This window comes from Chionomys nivalis, chromosome 9 (genome assembly GCF_950005125.1).
Source record: "Chionomys nivalis chromosome 9, mChiNiv1.1, whole genome shotgun sequence".
NCBI classification, from domain to species: domain Eukaryota; kingdom Metazoa; phylum Chordata; class Mammalia; order Rodentia; family Cricetidae; genus Chionomys; species Chionomys nivalis.
Window position 1 is genome coordinate 31,565,707 of NC_080094.1, and position 19,449 is coordinate 31,585,155.

Genomic DNA, 19,449 nt, shown 5'->3' on the forward strand with positions numbered 1-19,449 from the left:
TGTGCAAGCTGAAGACTTCATCTCTCTCTCTCTGCAGCACTCTGGGAGTCAGAGAAGAGAGAGACAGCACACAGCACCCTCACAAAGGGAGCTCTGGCCATGGTTTCAAAGCAGGATAGTATTCCGAGTTGATGAGAATTCCACAAGATCGTTAATCAGCTGTTAGCCATATGCCACTTGTCTTTCAATGTGCTTCTTAATCCAACATGAATATGACAGCCTAATTACAGGGAAGGCCTGCGACTAAGCATCCATCCATCCCTGGATTGTGTTACTCCCAGTCCCCTCCCCCATCCACGGGGCAATCTGGGATGTATGGAAAGTCACCCTCTGCCCACATCCCACTAAGGGAAGGACAGAAATTATCTTGAGACCTTAAGTCTACACATTCAAGGTTTTCCTACTTTAAATCAAGCAATGCCTCAAGGGAAAGGCCCCCCAAATCTTTTGTCTATGATATGTAGGTTAAAAAATTGTGAGGAGCTGAACTCAAGCAGGCTTTTCTACTTAAAAGATTGTGTGTGTGTGTGTATGTGTGTGTGTGTCTATGTTACTGTGACATTGGAACACCTTTTACCAGTATCAGTAAAGTGCAGATAAAGCACTTGGTGGCAAGAATACGAAGTGGTCTCAACTCTCATAGCTTTCTGGTAGAGACGCAAAATGTAACAGGACACACGCACACACAGTTAAACATTTACAGAATGTCAGGACCAAGGAAATGTTTATGTTAAGTGGTGCACTTAATTACAGACACCAGAATCCACTCTCGTGTAAGCAGATTGACAGCAGAACCAGCAAAACATGAGAAGCATGCTGATGAGCTGGGAAGGATCTCCCTCAGGTACTGCCGCATCTTGGATGATATGTTAATAGCCAAGTATAAAGGTGACATTGCCAATGATCAAACAGGGTGTCACCCTTCTGAAATTCGAGACCAGGTAGTACAGCGACCATCTCTGGTAAATCAGAGCAAGGAGAGTTTCTGGGAAAACGTGATCACGCGCTAGCCTGATGACTCCTGCTGGTAGTGAATTTGGAGCAAACCTAAGGCCATGCCTACTGACTTATACACTGGATGTTAAACAAGAAAATTAATCCCACTGAACAACCCTAGAGCCAGAAGAGACACAAGGATATTGTTAAGCAAATCAGCATCTGTAATGAGAAATTGGATCCAATCCTAACATGACAGCATTGTGCCAATGTCTTTTTAGTAATAGCATACCAGAGCCAACCACCAATATCCTTTGGTTCAAGGAATAGAAACCTCCCCAAAGTGTGAACATGCCAAAGGAGACACCCTGTGTGAAGCTCCAGAATCCATGTCTCCATTGATTTTTGCCTGTCAAGGCCCTATCTGTCTTCCTTTCCAAGTATCTACTATAATTGGAGTAGTAATCAGGGTGGACTGTAGGGCAGAAGCTGAAAGTGTTCTCAAGCCACACGCAGTTCTGCCATTCTGGAGAAGAACATTTTGGCACATGGAATTTAAGCATGACTTGAATCGATGGGCCAGGTATTGTCCCTATGGCCTGAGTAGAGATGTGGAAGCTTCAGTCAAGGTCACAACTGAAGTGAGTGAAAATGCAGCACAGCACTTTAAATAAAGTTCTCCATGGGTTCAGCATGGACTTCGAGTCAAGACTCGGCTTGCCACGATGTTTACTGTGGCGATGGTTAGTGACAGGATAAATGAGCAGCAATGAGAGCGACTGGCCTTCGTGCTAGACTACCATCCTGCACGTGGAGCCCACAGCAGGATTGCCCAGGTTTCTGTTCTGGACCCCCACCTGAGGGGCATTGCTCTAAGTTTGCCGAGTGAAAGAAGAAAATATGGCTGCCATTCTTGGAATAAGCTGGAAGACGGCACCAAGCTCTTGAAAACCAGCCTTTCTCCCACTATCGATTCGGTTCTCTGAGAACCCTTGTACCATGCGGTGTCATTTTACCGTTCATTCTCATGCCGCACACAGCTGTCATATGGGGAGGAAGAAGACTGGTTCATGGCATGTAGTATGGCTTAAGATGGTGGGACAGGTACCGTCCCTCTGGGCTGAGATTAGCATTCTCATGCTCACTGAGTTACTGTGGGTGTCAGGAAAGCACAGAGAAGACGCCGAGGGAGCTGGTGAAGGCTCGGAGGGCTGGATGAAGAGTGTCCCTAACAGCTGCCATCTCAGTCCCAATCAGTAAGAAGAAGAGTGATCTCAGAACTGAGGCTCAGTAGGCCACTTGAGATTAATGACAAAATACAGGCAATGATAGTAATGTATTTATCACATTCAGAAGAGAAGAATGTATTGTCAACCATTTAGTTGTATATGTAAAATTTTAATTTGCACATTATTATATTTAGTACTTTTTAGTAAAAATTACTCGACCAAAATTTTGTCAGAGAATCCTGATAATCACTAAAATAAATTTTAACAAAACTTAGTCTGAGCTTCCTTAGAAGAAACTCCATGGTCTGGAGAGATGTCTCAGTGGTTAGGACTACTGGCAGCTCTTCCAGGGGATTGGGGTTCAATTCCCAGCACTCATACTGCAGCTGACAACCATATACACCTCCAGAGTCAAGGAGTCCAATCCCTGCTGTGGTCTCCTTGGGTACCAGGAATACATGATGAATACAGACATATACATGTATACAGTCATATACATCATTACAGATAGTATACATATATACAGACATATACATCAATACAGATGTATACATGATGTATACCATCACACATAAAATAAAAATAAATCTTTAAAATAATGAATAAACTTTAAAGGGGAGACACACTTTGCAGCAGTCCCCACATCGTAAGGAAGCCCAGATGCTTGGAGAAGCCACCCTGCATGTTCTGATCTCCTTCAGCTTATTCTACCCCAAGCACTGGACAAGACTGTTGAGCCATCCTATCCTTGAATTCTTCCCAATAAGACCCTAGAAACTGGGGATCAGACACACATGGCCCCTATACTGTCCAAACTGACCTGCTATGTCCATTAAGTATAGTAAAATGGCTGCTTTAGGGGCTGTGCTTTGGAGTGGTTTGTTAAACAGCACCAGAAACAGGAAAGGCAAGTTGCAGAATGAATGATGGATGGGCCAGGCATCCTGCAGCAGCTCCGGTACTCTGGGTATGGTTCTCAGACGCAGCTTATGGCAAGGAAGCAAATGAATGATTTTCATAAAACTTTATTTCCAAAACCGGGAAACCAGTCCATGGGTCAGAGTTTGCCAACCCCTGCCTTAGACAAATCTGTGATTTAGTTTCCCTCATGTAACAAAAAGACCTAAAGCGGGCAGCTGTGACATCTGAAGGCTCAAGAAGGGCTGGATCCATTTCCTGTGCAGCCCACTCTAGTGAGTGGGATGACAGTTGGTTTCTTTCCTCGTGGCACTGTTTTGTGTCCCTAGAGCATCGAGGCTGGGGTCCCACGGAACAAGCCGTTCAAGAAGCAGAGGTGAAGCAATGCTTTCTGTGGGGGCCTGTAACGTCCTCAAGCTATTAATTTTGCTGTGTTCCTTGTATTACCAGAGATCGGCCCTGATTCAATGAAATAAAAGCTTGTGAGAGATAAAGACAAGGAGGTGGCAGACATTAAGAGACATCTGAAAAGTGTATGGCCACAGTAATGCCATATAGCTGGACACCAAGGAAAAGGACCTGCCATCTCCCAAGAGAAGGACCTGATAGTCACTCTAGACATTTTCTGTCTGCCACAATTATTCACCGTATTGTCTAAGGACAGCTGGGAAGGCGGCTGTGGCAAAGGATCCCTCCAGCCTGTGGAGTTGGCCAAGGCCAGGAGGTCTTGAAGGCCCAGGACTAGACTGAGAACAGCAGTTGCAAGAGGCATCTTCGAACAGAACAGTTAATGCTCGCTTGGCTTCCGGCCTCTGGTATGTAGCGGGCTGATCCTGAAAGGGTGGGTTCTGTGTGTCCTCCACTTCACTGTGCAAAACAGCTTGCCTTTCTCTCTGGGACAACTGCCCATGAGACCCTTAGTTTTCCATCTCTGTGTCTTTCGAAACAGCGTGGAGGATTTCAGACATCGTCAGCCGCTCATCTCAGGGCAGACCATCAAGCCAGCATCTCTGGGGGATTTAAATGTTTAAAGGCTCCTGAGGAGGTGTCCAGGTTAAGAGCTTCTCCCATGAACACAGGATTCCTTTCACTGTGGCTGGAGCCAGGACCAGAAGTCCTGACAGCCACCTCCCATTTGTAATTCTACCCTGTGGTTCCTTAAACCCCAAGTTCGTTATCAGCGGCTCCTTTCCTAGGTCCTCCCTGGCCTGCAGTTTCCATTTAACCCAGATCGCTTCATTTCATTGCATCACATTGAGAGACCCATCTGCCTAGGCTGTGGTCGCTCTGGCCCTCCTCTCACCCCGCAGCACCAGCGCACCCCACGGGCTCAATTGCATCCAAGCTCTTGATAAATGTTCTGTCTGGAGAAGAGCCCCGTGGCATTCCCCCAGCGAGTTCCTGCGAGGTATTTATCTGCCACAAATATCCTGGCAGCATCCTTATCTTCGCGATTTCCCCCAACATCCATCACAGCTGCTCCAGGGTCATAAGAGCATCTGTATTTCTAGCGCAGTCTGTGATGGCATCTCAGGCCTCCTCCTGCCATCCTTTTTTCTGGTTCCCACAAATCATTCTAGGGGCCAGCTCAGCATTCTCCTGGGGAAAATAGGGGGGAAAAGGGAACTGAGTGCTTCTGCCTCTTCTGGGGCCAGATTTGGGCCAGACATTCCATACTGGCTGCTTCCCTCAGTAGCTGCGTGCCCCTAGGGAAGTGGCTCCGCGGCTCTGTGCCTCCTTGTCTCACCTGTGGAAAGAGGAAAGGGGCGCTCTTCTCACGATGCCATTGTAAGCATTAAAGTGAGTGCGGGAGGCTGCTTACAGCAGCACCTACCAAGCGAGCCGGTTACTGTCACCATCATCATTGGTGCTGATGCTCCCATTAGTCCAGCAGACATCTGCCCCAGGAGCGGTATCGCTTTCTTGTACCTTTTAGGTGGAAAAGCTATATACATCTTTAATTTTTTTGTGTCGCCATCTTCAGTTTCCTAAGATGGACATTTTAGGATATTTACTGATCTTATCTCTTCCTTTTTTTCTCCTGCTTATTGAATGCTAAGAATTTCCCCCTAAGCACTACTCATTCCATTTGCACATTTTGTTTTCATTTTCATTTCTTTCTAAATATGTTACAATTCTGTCAAGAACTCCTTTTTGGCCTGCGGAGTTAGAGGAGGAGAAAACATAATGAAGATATATTACATCAAAAATTAAAATAAAATAAAAAGTAAGTCGTTGAAGATTTCTCCAAAAGAGTCTGCCTTCATTGATCTCTTTTTGTTGTTCACTTGTTTGGTTTTTGTTTCTGTTTGAAACAGGGTCTCTCTGCATAGCCCTGACTGTCCTGAACTCACTATACAGACCAGGCTGGCCACAAACTCATGGCTGTGTCCTCTCAGAGGTGATGCCTCTACCATATCACAGCACCCTTCTCTTTTCATGACAACTGCCTCTGCCTTCTGAGTGCTGGGATTAAGGCATGTATCAAAACACTGGCCCTTCATTAACTTCTAATGTCATTCCACTGTGGTCTGAGAACTGACTTTGAATGACTGCTATTATTTTAAGTGTTTAAGGCATATTTAATGAGTCAGAATGTGATCTCTCCTGGTGAATGTTCCATGCAAGCCTGAGCCAAATCGTGTATTCTGCTCTCTGTGAAAGGAGTATTTTATGAAAGTCAATTAGATCAAGCTGACGAATAGTGCTGTTGAGGTCAACTCCATCTTTAGTGCTTTTCTGACCTCTGGAAGATGCTGGAGTCTATTTCTCCTCGAAGTTCTCCGAGTTCTGCCTCCTGTGTTTTGACACTGTGTTGTTGGGCACATGCATGGCTGTGTCCTCTCGGAGGTGATGCCTCTACCATATCACAGCACCCTTCTCTTTTTTTTTTTTTTTATTCTTTTTTAATTAAAATTTCCACCTGCTCCCCGTTTCCCATTTCCCTCCCCTCCTCCCAAATATTGCCCCCTCCCCCCAGTCCCCTCCCCCTATCCCCACTCCTCTTCTTCTTCCCCCACACCATTCCCCCTCCCTCTCGATACTGGAGAGCAGTCCAAATTCTCTGCCCTGCGGGAAGACGAAGGTCTTCTATCTATGTCCAGGAAGGTGAGCGTCTAAACAGGCTAAGCACCCACAAAGCCAGTTCATGTATTAGGATCGAAACCTAATGCCATTGTCCTTGGCTTCTCATCAGCCTTCATTGTCCGCCATGCTCAGAGAGTCCAGTTTCAACCCATGCTTATTCAGTCCCAGACCAGCTGGCCTTGGTGGGCTCACAATAAATCAGTTCCACTGTCACAGTGGGCGGGTGCATCCCTCGTGGTCCTGATTTCCTTGCTCATGTTCTCCCTCCTTCTGCTCCTCATTTGGACCTTAAGAGCTCAGACGGTTGCTCCAAATTGAGTCTCTGTCTCTACCTCGATCCATCGCCAGATGAAGGTTCTAAGGTGATATGTAAGATATTTATCAGTATAGGATAGGGTCATTTCAGGTTCCCTCTCCTCAGTTGCCCAAGGTACCAGCTGGGGACATCTCCCTGGACACCTGCGAACCCCTATAGAGTCAAGTTTCTTTCTAACCCTAAGATGGGTCCCTTAGTTAGGATATATACTTCGCTGCTCCCGTATCCTCCCTTCCTATATCCCAACCATCCCAATCCCCCGAGCTCCTCCCAACCTCCCCTTCTCATGTTTCTCATCCCATTTCCCCTTTGCCCCTTGCCACCTCCCCCGCAAGTTCCCAGTTATTGCCCTGCAATCTTGTCTACTTCCCCTCTCCAGGCAGATGACTATATGATTTTCTTTGTGTTCACTGTCTTATTTAGCTTCTCTAGGATCACAAATTATAAGCTCAATGTCCTTTATTTATGGCTAGAATCCGATTATGAGTGAGTACATCCCATGTTCCTCTTTTTGGGACTGGGATACTTCACTCAGGATCGTGTTTTCTATTTCCATCCATTTGCACGCAAAATTCGAGAAGTCATTGTTTTTTACCGCTGAGTAGTACTCTAATATGTATATATTCCACACTTTCTTCATCCATTCCTCCATTGAAGGGCATCTAGGTTGTTTCCAGGTTTTGGCTATTACAAACAATGCTGCTATGAACATAGTTGAAGAGATACTTTTGTCATTTGTTGGGGCATCTCTTGGGTATATTCCCAATAGTGGTATTACTGGATCTTGGGGTAGGTTGATCCCAAATTTCCTGAGAAATCGCCACACTGATTTCCAAAGTGGTTGCACAAGTTTGCATTCCCACCAGCAATGAATGAGTGTGCCCCTTTCTCCACAACCTCTCCAGCAAAGGCTATCATTGGTGTTTTTGATTTTAGCCATTCTGACAGGTGTAAGATGGTATCTCAAAGTTGTTTTAATTTGCATTTCCCTTATCGCTAAGGAGGTTGAGCATGACTTTAAGTGTCTTTTGGCCATTTGGTGCTGGCAGAACTGGTTGTCAACGTGTAGAAGAATGAAATTAGATCCATATCTATCACCATGCACAAAACTCAAGTCCAAATGGATTAAAGACCTCAATATTAGTCTGAACACACTGAACCTGATAGAAGAAAAAGTGGGAAGTACTCTACAACATATGGGTACAGGAGATCACTTCCTACATTTATCCCCAGCAGCACAGACATTAAGGACAACATTGAATAAATGGGACCTCCTGAAACTGAGTAGCTTCTGTAAAGCAAAGGACACTGTCACTAAGACAAAAAGGCAACCCACTGACTGGGAGAAGATCTTCACCAACCCTGCAACAGACAAAGGTCTGATCTCCAAAATATATAAAGAACTCAAGAAACTAGACTTTAAAATGCTAATGAACCCAATAAAAAAATGGGGCACTGAACTGAACAGAGAATTCTCAACAGAAGAAATTCAAATGGCCAAAAGCACCCTTCTCTTTTCATGACAACTTCACTCCGATGTCTGCTACTAACATCAGCACTTCAGCTTTCTTTCAATTAGCGCTACCATGGTAGACATTTGCTCATCTTTTAATTACAAGCTATCAGTCTTCATACTTAAGTGGGCTTGGGGGTTCTAGGGTGCAGCTTCGTGGTAAAGCACTTGCCCAGCATGTCCAAGGCCCTGGGTATGATCCCAGTACCACGGAATAAACAGATACAGAGGTTTCTTATAGAAAGCAAATAGTTGTTGCCGTGGAGCTTAGAAAAAAACATTTTAAGCTAATCTGGGTCTCCCTCAAATAGTTTCCTACCACTTCACCCATAGTGTAGGTACCCTGTCAAAGCCATTCTCAACTCCTCCCTCCTGTGCCTTGTGGCGTGGCTGTCATTTGTTTTGCTTACCCGTTTGCTGTCAAATACACTGGTGCTATTGCTGGTTTAGAAAGGTACACTTGTCTATTTTAGAGACCAGGGCAGATTCTCTAGACTCTGTTTCCAAATCCAGAAGTCCTGTTTGAAGAGAGGCAAGACTTCTAACTCCCCTGAAGAGGAAGTTATTCCCAGTCCCCTCTGGAGAGCAGGGACCCCATTAAACACCAAAAGAACCCTATCACATAAAATGCTATACTGAATACTGCAGGGACATCATGATTGCGGAACTCAGACACAAGCCGTGCTGACCTCCACAGCTTACAGATGAGGAAAGGATGGCTCAAATGTCTGCTCGTGGGCTAATCAGAAGAGACAGAACATAGAAACGCTGCCAGATCCTTTACTGGGATCCTGCATGAAATGCTGCAAAAGACATTTTCAGATAAACTGACAGATAGCATTAGAACACGGACAATAAATCAAGAACAGAGTGTGAAATTCATTGGAGTGGCAACTGTAGTTACGAAAGGGGGGCTCCAGGGTAACTTACCCTCAGATGTGAACATTAGCCTCAAACAGATCAGAAAAAGGAGGCAGAAAGAAATGTCAAAGCAGATGGCCCCAAATGTTAGCCACAGTTAAGTTAGACCGATTATATAAGATATTCTTTGTAGTTATTGTAGCTTTTCTTTGGTAAGTGGAAATCATACTCAAATAAAAAATTTTAAAGTGATCTTTTCAGTCTTTTACTATAACAGGTTCTAACCCTACATGCCTGGAAATCCCAGGATTTGCCTCCGTGTTTTCAATGTTCTCTATATCACTGAGCTAAAACTACCAATATGTAATCTGGTGTTGTTGTTGAAGCTACCTTTCAGGTGCTGTTTCTGAAATAGGTGATTGTTGCCCTGGGGAAGGATTTATATCAGGCAAGTCTGCTTGGGTAGCCAGTTGTTGGAGTTAGGGGATTGTGATTATGCTCAAGGCCTTTGTTCTTCAAGAAGAGCACAGCCAAGGTGCAGATTCCTCTGGGATTGTACCTGGGTGGGGAGAAGGGCCCCTCCTTCCTTGTCCTTGAGAAGCACCCACCTTCAGGAAGTAGTGAGCAGCAGCATGGGGAGACTATTCCTGTTGTCTGTTATCCATGTTCCCTTTCTGTTTTCTTTTTTAATGCAATATTTTAATGCTTTGAGAATTTCATGCTATGTATTTTTTATCATATTTGCTCCCTACCCCACTCTTTCCCCAATTCTTCCTATATCCACCCTCACCTTCCACCTGCCTTTTTTAGTTTTATTGGTACATTTATACATATAAATTTATAAATACAACTTACTGTATCTATTTATTATTGTTTGTATGGATGCATTTTTAGGGCTGACCTCTTAGTCTTGGATAATCAATTAGGGGCTCATCCCTGGGGAAGACTGATTCCCCCTTCTTAACAGTCATTAATTGTCTATAGCTCTTCATCTAGGGGTGGGGCCTGGTCCAATTTCCCCATCCATCTTGGCATGTCAACTGGTGTTGTCATTGTTTAGGTCTTGTTTAGGTATCATATTATAAAGATTTCATGGATATAGCTTCCATGTTCTACATAGAAGACACGATTTCACGGCAGATGCCCTGGCCCTCTAGCTCTTCAAATCTTTCTGTCTGCTCTTTATAATGTTTCCCTGAGCCTTAAGTGTATGGTTTGTATTGTAAATGTTTCAGCTGGAATTGAATACCCACATTCAGTGGTTCTCTCAGCTCTCTGTAGTGGCCTCTATCTGATTCAAAAAGAAGCATCTCTGATGAGGGTGCCAGCTTCTTTTAGCTGTGGCTTCAAGGCTGAGCACATAGGATGCAGTTAGAAGTTATACAGGCTCTGCAAAACAGAGACTTTAGGCTCTCTTCTGGGCCCATGGCCTCACCAGCTATGGAAAGTTAGCGAAGTTTGTAGTAGTAGAAATTAATTCTCTCCTGTTGAGCAGCCTTAAGTCCAAGTCGACAGCGGTTGGCTACCTCTGAGATATGAGTTCCATTCCTTTACCTTCGGAGACATCTTTTATCTCCCCTGTTATCATCAGTGTTGTGGTTCAGAGGCATCTCAGCTGGGTAGGCGTTTTGATTGCTTTTCTCCCATGGAAGCTTGCACGGCACATTCTGGTACTGTGAGAGCTAGTTCTCAAAGAGGAGGCCATTTCAGCACAATCCTCCAAGTTCTGTGTCCAACTTGTGTGATGTTTTTAGCAATAGGGACTTAACCTCCAATTCTGGGAAGTAGCCAAGGGCAACAGCAATAGCCTATATTGTTTGGGAGAGGGGTCTCTTCGACTCCTCTGACCAACAACTTAAATGGAGGTTTCTCATACTCTCTGGTATGGTTTCTGGTACTTGGGTTTTCTTATTGAATAGGAACATTCTGTTGCGGAATATTTGTCTACAGTGTAAAGATAAGTCTCTGCCTAAGATACCTTCTGATTGGTTTACTAAAAGTTGAGTGGCCATTAGATAGGCAGGAGAGATAAGTGGGATTTCCAGGGAGAGGAGAGGATGAGGAATCTAGGCGCAGTGAGACACCAGGGACAGAAAGAGGAAACAAGAGGTGCAAGATGGAAGAGCAGTAACACCATGTGATAGAACATAGATTAATATAAATGGATTAATTTAAGACATAACAGCTAGTTGAGAGAAGCCACAGCTAAAGGCCAAGCTTTCATAATTAATAATAAGTCTCCATGTCATTATTTGGGAGCTGGCTGGTGGCTCTCAAATGAAACTCTGACTATAACATTCATTTCTACTTATGCCAGAAGAAAAAAATATCAAAACACTGAAAAAAGTAGTGTACCTATGGAGACCCACCAAACCTCTCTCCACCCTGTATCTTGACCTGACCTGATCCCAGAACTTTTGGAACCCAAGCCTAAACCAAGAGTTTGCAAGGAAAGCTTCACAGAAACATAACACTCCATTCTCCATCTCCATTCTTCTCTCACTGTGGCAGGATGGACTGAGCTTCAGGCTTTTGGGCTGTATGTGGTCCTCAGAGTCATCATCTGGTGGTCTCACTGTGTTCCTTTGCAGGAAGCATGGCTACTGAACAGACAGGCAGAAGACTTGGAAGTCAGGAGGCTTAATAAAGGTCATACCTTACATCACTGCCTTCAAATGGGAGCAGGTGGGATCTGAGGCTTCTAACCAGATAATAGCTTGGTTTCTCCTTCCTACTCATGCTCTCTTCTGGAGCAGCATCCGTTCTTCCCGCTCTGTGCACAGATCATCTCCAGCCATTTCCTCAGCTGCCGCCCTCCCTGCACATCATGCCACGATGAAGCCAACTCTTTGCTTGAGCAAGAGACAGCTAAGATCCTAAGACCATAGACCATTTTTCTCTAAGATGTCACCCAAAATGACACAGGATCCGGTGTGCTGGCGTTGCTCTCACACAACTGCTCTGATTTTTCTGAATGCCCTGGCAAAGGACACTGATAAACAAAGCCTTGGACTATGTCTAAGCACTGAACCTTCCTTGAGGGTCCCAGGATGCTCCATTTCTCCTGGTGTGTTCTCTGGATACATCCTTAGACAAGCTGTCTGCTATTACCTGAACAGTATGTGCCCTAGACGGCCATTCAAGCTTCCTTGAAAATTCCCTCAGACATGCATCCCTTCCCAAGAGTTTGGGATACTTGTTTGACTATATTATAAACTTCTTGTTGCTACTTTTACTGAAGCACCCTCCACTGCTGTGGTTTCTTGTCTGTTTTAGTAGAATGTGCATCCCGGCTCAAGGCCTCAGTGGCATTTATGTCTATGTGCCCAGAAACGATCACTCTAACATAAGCAAATGAATGAACCGTTCCCGAGAATCAGGGTCATTTGTTTCATGCTCTGGATCAGTCACTGTCTCTTTCATCTCACACGAGTCAGTTTTCTTCTTGGAGGCTCCATCTTCGCAATGGTGAAGGATCTTCTCTAGCTTAGAAATGGCTGTTCCAGCAAACCAATGCCCATGTAGCATGTAGATTATGGTTTAAACAGAGAATGAAGAGAGCTGAGAAACTCTGGGGGGGGGGCATATTGGAAGATCTAATATGCCTGGGCTTCTCTGCCTTAGTTGCTCATTGAGGGTGCCTGGGAAATTCTACTGGTTTTTGACACAGGACTGTGAGATTTTGAAATCTCCCCCCACCCCAGGTGACTATAATGTGCAGCTTAGACTGAGAATGCTGGCTGGCCCTGAAACATAATGCCTTCACCTCGGTGTCTAGCACTTGAGTCTTCTACCTGGAATAAGGAAAGGCAAGGAATTTTCGAAGTTTAACTAAATCAACATCAATTGCAGGATTGTTGAACCCGCTGCAGGAATGCACCTACGTTTTTGACTCAACTCTGGGGCACAGCCTGAGACTTTGTTTTTCAGAAGTTCCCAAGCAATTCTGCTTCTCTGGACTCTTCTATCTGAGAATACTGGGTTTGAAAAACTGTGGCTTTTGCAGCAAGTTCCAACTCAGACCTGCTGATGTCTTTTAATTTTTTTAAAATGAGTGTAGACACATGTAGCTAGGTGGTAACTACATCGCATGGTATGGTAGAAATCCAGAGACTTTTAGACCCATGAAGTATTTTCATCCCTTCTTTCAAGTAAAGGAGAAATACATGCCCTTGTATGACCTGTAGCATAATGCAATGTATACACACAGGGCGCTCACCTACCCAGCAGATAATTCAGGACCTCAAACCAGGCTTCAAAGTAAATGGGGACTAGATACTCAGAAAGCACTTCTAGCTAGCCACTAGCTAGCGGAAGCTTACATGACTCTGAGAGAGCAATAAAGCAATTTTAAAAAGAGTAGGACAGTCCCCATAATGTTCCAAAAAAATGTACAGAGAGAGAAATGGCGTTACTATACATGACTTCAAGTCCAAAGAACAAAGTGGTAGAGGGAAGGTTCATTTCAGGAGGAAAGAAATCACTGAAACAAGACAACCAGGCACACACAAGGATTTCAAAACGCCAGTGGCGTAGGTGATGGCAAAGCTGATGAAGGAATGGCTAACAGAAGTCCACAAGGCTAGAGAAGCAACACAAGCTAGAGCTGGTAGCCGTGAAGACTGTCAGCATGCCTGCATCCGAGGATGAATCTTGGAAAACTCTGCAGAAGAGGGAGGGCTGTCAGCAGTTGCTATGGCCTTTGTGGAAGACAGAGCCACGCTCCCCTAGCTCCCTCAGTCGGAACTGTTCTGCCCACCAGCAATCTCCATGGCCAAACCTAAGAAGCAACAAGGAAGTGGGCCAGGATCCCAGGCAAGGGCAAGGCACAGCTTGCATTGCAAATGTGCAAGAAGTCATCAGCTGGAAGGAGAGTGTGCAGAAGGGGAACTACAACAGTGTCCTGATCATGACTGCAGGGGAGAGTCACACATACGGAGCAGGTGACCAGTGAGACGTGGCACCACACCTCGGTGCTATCTTCATGCACTTGGTGGTTACGTGGGTCCTTCGTGTAGTTTCAATCCCGGGGCCCTAACACCTAATGGAGGTTTGTATTAGGGCATGATTGTGGAACCCCTCATAGGATCATGTTTTGAATGCTTGGTCCCTAGCAAATATTAGCATTTTAGAAAGTAGAACTTGGCTGGTAGAAGTAGGTCACTAGGAATAGGACATTGAAGGAATCTTATCCCTTCCCTGAGAGCTATTCTCTCCATCCTTCTATCCTTCCTTTGACCTCTCTCTGTGTGTGTGTGTGTGTGTACACACGTGTTTGTGCATGCATGCAAGTGTGTGTGTCTCCCACATGCTCCTGCTACCATGACATTCTGCCCACCATGCACACAGGGTCAAGAGGTCAATATCTGAACCCTTTAAGTTGTTTTTACTAACAGATATCTGCTCATCGTAATGATAAAAGTAACAAATACAGCTGTTGAGAGAGTTCTCTCTGGTGTTTCTTCAACTAAATTGGCTCTGAGCCTCCACTCCAAGTTTATACACAGCCCACAGTCACAGGAGAGTGTTTCCTCAAAGATCAGGCAGTACAGACAATCGGGCCCTCAGTGTCCCCTGCTTTATGGCTATGACACAAATATTGACCCTGAAGTTGCTATAGTGATGCTCAGCCCTGTCCTGGCTCAGGGTCCCCTGTGTTCTGCCAGCAAATACCACACCCCCTCCAATACTGCAGCAGGCTAACTGGTCAATCAGGTAAAATGTCCCACCCTTCCCAGCTCCTGATGTCGTTCCCCTCTCTGTTTCTCCACTGGGGAAAACAGAAGCGCTGTGGTGATTAGCTCACGCCTGCAAAGGGCGGAATCTAGCTTTTGGCCATGGGTAAGTGCTCAAATCAATTACTTTATCTACTCCTCTAAACAAACACTTGAAACTCAGAAAGGATAAAATAAGCATCATAAAAGTGGCCTTCAAGGCAAGGTAGGTGAGGAGATGGTTATATATTGGAATGAAATCAAGTTCCAAAAAGGCTTTGAGACCATTTTAAAGGTATAGTACAGACTATAGTACAGACTCTGTGGTGTAGAATTTTCGCGGAGTAGCTTTAAGAGATTAATGCTAAAACGAGAAAACAAAAAGTCAAACATGTCAAAAAAAATCAGTTTCCAAGAATGGATGGCAGATACTACAAACATCCCAGTACAATGTGAGCTCCTAGAACTCAGCAAGTTGGGAGGTAGGATGAGTTTGTAAAGTAACAGCTTGTGCTATACTATATTGTTTGACAAGATCACTGGGTTAACCACCAAAATGCTGTACAATGGAAGACAGCTTGGTTTCAGCAGGAATGGGCAACATGGGCAGGTCTGAAGATGACATGAGGTTGGGAGGAAGGACCAACACGACTGTAACAGCAGTTCAACTGACCAGAGGCTGTGTCTGGTAGGATTGCAGTGATTGTATGGGATTAATTCAGGGATTTACTTACCTGTAGGCTCCAGGTTAGCCAAGAATGGGATGCAGATACAGTCAGTGTCTGTTCACCCATGGGATGCACCTGTATGCGTTGCTGCTCTGACTTTGAGCATCCTGTTGTCTAGTCTTACAACCATACTGCAAAGGGAAGTGCTGCCTCCACCCAACAGAGGAAGGAGAAAAGCATCCAGCTGCTAGAATAGTAACTTATCCCAAGGTTTCCCTGGTCTAAGCCATCCCCTGGCCTGTTGAGACCAACATGCACATGTTCACATCAAGGTGCCTTGGGCACACAATAACAGAGCTACAAACAAATTTTCAAGGGTCACAGTTACAGGAAACATTGCTGAAGAACCAGAACACACCAGTCTGGGAAAGACCAGGAGACAGCCATGTGGACATGGACAGCAGAACTAAGAATGAGCAGGCCCCGCTACTCTAAGGTCTAGCTCTGTCCTTAACCCTCTGTGATCTCCCTCTCCCCACACGCACTATTACCAACCTTCTGGCAGTTGTCTGAACACCCTGCCACTTTGAGACCATTATACTTGCCATTTAACCTCCTCCATAACCCCCTGTGGTTGTGAGGCCATCTACCTCTTCCTACCGATCTCTCCTACCCTGGGAAGAGGCCCTTTTGTATCTAAAGCCTGAGCCATATTCCTCCCACAGAAGGGCTATCAGCTGCAGCTCCTTAGGGGACCACCCCAATGGACTTTCTGATCAACTGGAGCCTTGAAGCTCACTCACCCCGGTAAAGAATCAAAACAGGTTGTGAAGCCCCTATAAATATCCAATACATTATCCCAAAGTAATCTATTAATTTAGATTCAGCAGTCGAAAGCTTCGCAGTAGCAAATGATTTCTTAATGGGCATTTAAGGCTGGTTTTTAGGAGCTCCAAAATTAAATGAACTGCTGTCTGGACCTCAGGAGAGAATGAAAACGCGGAAGCACTTAAGAAGGCTGACTCCCTCAAATGGCAGGCTCCCTAGTCTTTCCTAATACAGTCAAGAGAGGCCTGACTCGAACCTTGCCCAGTTTGTGATAAAAGGTTCTTCTACTCTATCTTAAAAGGACTCCAAACAGCAATTTTCTACAAACAGAATTCATCTACAAAGAATTCTGGAAGTGCCCAGGTGACCAGGGCAGGTAAAGGTTAATTAACAGCAGAGGCCATCTCTCTGGTTTTTGAGTTACTAAATTGACAGTGGGTCAAAAGGAGTGGAGTGATGGTACGGTGTGTTTGCTCATTATGATCAAGTCGGTAGATATCAATTTTCGTCTATACCCATCCATCAGTACAGCTCCATCCATTGTCTCAATGCAGCATGGTAGAGGAGCTGCCCCGCCTTCCTCCCCAGGACCACCAACCATGACGACAGGCTGTGGAGCATCCAGCCTCAGAGGATGCCTTTATTTGGTCTAGGTTTTGTGTAGCCACAAGGGCTTGTCCTGCTATAAAGTAAACTGCAAAAGGCAAGATTAAACGGATCTTGCTTCCCAGCATTGCCGGCACACTGCTGTTTAAAGTGCTGGGCCTGAGACCTGCCAAGGCAGGCGTCTCAAAAAAAGCCATACATGGTATGGCTCTCCTCTCCCATCCCCACACAAAAGATGTTTTAGCAGACAGTAAACAGCAAGCTTTGTAAGTAAGCAGAGATGCTAGCAAGGACGTAAAGATGGAGTTTTATCCTATGCAAGCAGAACTGTGCCCCAAATCTAATTTTAGCCTTTCCTCCCACAGGCGGACTCGGAAACAACCTTTCTTTCAAAGGAGGGTTAGTGGGTGGAAATCGGTGCTTTGCTTTCGATGGAACCTTGCCTGTTCTGGGGTTTCTCCTTGACCTCACATTGTCTCTCATCATATTTGCCCGTTAGATCGGACCTCCCCAAGGCACTCTGGAGTGTGTTCGCTGCTTCTATGATCCTAGGAACTGAAAAAGATCTTTATGATGGTGAAATGCTTCCTTGCATCCAATGCTCCATTTTCCTGATAGTCATCATAGTCCCTGCATTTTGTCAAGGAGGATTTTTAAGCCAATTATTTGAAACAGCAGGTCTCCCTCCACATAAGTAGGTTTGAGTTTTCTGCTCAGATGATAAAAGCTCCCAACATTACAATCCACTTTGGAATTATTTTGTTAGAAAGCCAGCCTCTGCTTAATGCAACTTACACCCACTGTTCCTGTCATTATTTCTGACCCAAGGTCTCCCCTACATCTTTCCAATTCTCACAAATGTTCTCCCCCAGGCTACAGAGTCTCAGATCTTTCAGCTCTCTGCCTCGTGGTTGTCAGCCACTTCAGCCATTTGGCCATACTCTGCTGCTCACACTCCAGCTGGCCTGTGCCCCTTTCAAATGGGGTCCAGAGACAGAGCTGTGGACCATGCGAGTGTGTCGCTTCACCACCGTGCAAACAGCCAGTTATTGGTTATTGCTATTCAGCCCTCATCTCCCCTGACTCCAAGGACAGGCTGCAGCTGTTCAGCGAGCACTAATTGGTGCTGATAAACTGTGGTGGCAGGAAAATACATGACAAATCTGCTCGGTGACGCATATAAAAGGGGGAGTTTAGTAAATTTATTCATATCAAACCCTGCTTTGGTAAGTCAGATAGAGTGGGGGGGGGGGGTCTTCTTGGTCCTCGCTGCCCATGAGCTGGGAAAACTGACCTGATTTGCACTGGAGTGCAATGTTTTCAACCTCAAATGTAGATGTTAAAATATCATACATTTTGTTGGATGTCTGTACTGGTTCAGAACAAAGACAGATTTCACTAGGGAGCAAGTTCTTTCCTAACTGTATATTCTGAGTTCCTTGAAGATGGGTTTTAAATGCCATCTGAGGTGTTTCCCCCCATACTTCTTAATGTTTTCATTAGACGTAGACAAGTTGGTCAGATCAGAGGGACTCAAGTCATTAAAAAGGTCGTGGGTAGACAGTGTCAGCATTACCAAAATGCCAAAAAGGGGTGTCTTCTCTATGAGCCGAGAAATATTTTAAGAGCTAGCTAACACTGTTTACTGTAAGCAATAATATTTCTCAACATTGTATAATGTTTAAAAAAGGACTGCTATAGATGTGTCACTGGTCAGCTAACTCCTTGGACAGAGTGACTCGGTCAACGAGTTCAGATGCACACACAACAGAGCAGCTGATGGACAAAGGCTTCTGTGCTGCCAACATGGGAGGCCTCATCCTACTTCCCCTGTGGAATCTGAATGTTCTGGCCATCCTGAAGATGGATCCCCAGCCCGTCTGCGTTTCCTTTCCCGCAACCACTTTTCCAAGTTGAATGCCATCAGTCACAAATTAGCTCAAACAGCCTCTCACTCTGAAAGCAGAAGCCTATGTGAACCACTCGTGGAAGAACTCTTGCAAGGCTGTCTGAAATGATGCATGGATGCATACGGTGGGTTCAGACACATCACATCTCTAACACAACATGGTTAAACCAACACAGCAGAATCTGCCTAACAATAAAGTAGTTCATTGCGGTTTATGGTTTTATTAGTATTTATTTTTAGAAAAAAGAGAAATTTACAAGATGCAAAGTCTCATACAATATGTTATTGTTGTTTGCCAAACAGAAGCCCTGCCTTGTGACTCAGAGATGGAGACAACATGGGCAGCAGGAATGTGCTGGAGACTGATCATGAACACAGAGACTACACCACAGTAGACTTGAGGACGGATGATGCTGGGTCAGCCTGTACCAACAGCAAGCCAAGACATGATAGGAAGCGAGGAAACCATGGACCTCCCTCCACAGGGGAGGCATAGCTGTGTACCAACCGCGAGCATCCCCCATCCCATAACAGCCACTACCCCATCAGACCACAGCATTACAGGAAATGGGATGGTCCTTTGGTGTTTTTCTGCAGGGGTATTCAGGTTCCCAGTGTCTTATTTCTGATTTTCTTTTCACATTTGAGTCCTGAATTCTTAAAGCAGTGTAGGGGCTTAGCATCTTGAATTTTTCAGGATCCGGTTCTGCCCAATGGTAATTTGCTAAAAGGAACAAAGAGAAGACATTGCTAAGACAAACTGCAAAACCTGTTTTCAAAACCTATCTCTAGGTCCAGAAGCATTAAGAATTAGCTGAAGGAATCACTTCAAACTCACACAAAGACATGGATCACAATGCCTTG

At 45.0% G+C, this 19,449-nt stretch overlaps 1 protein-coding gene across 2 annotated transcripts in view; it reads right to left on the reverse strand.

Annotated features, from left to right (window-relative positions):
* Positions 1–19,449, reverse strand: part of Dtd1 (D-aminoacyl-tRNA deacylase 1) — a 223,348-nt gene that overhangs the window by 46,969 nt on the left and 156,930 nt on the right. Inside the window, exon 6 of one of the 2 annotated variants that reach the window (XM_057781018.1) lies at positions 18,803–19,309. The exons of the other annotated variant lie outside the window; for it this stretch is intronic. The gene's annotated coding sequence lies outside the window, so the exon portion shown is untranslated. Of the gene's footprint in view, positions 1–18,802; positions 19,310–19,449 lie in introns of those variants that run through there. 2 annotated transcript variants of the gene reach the window in all.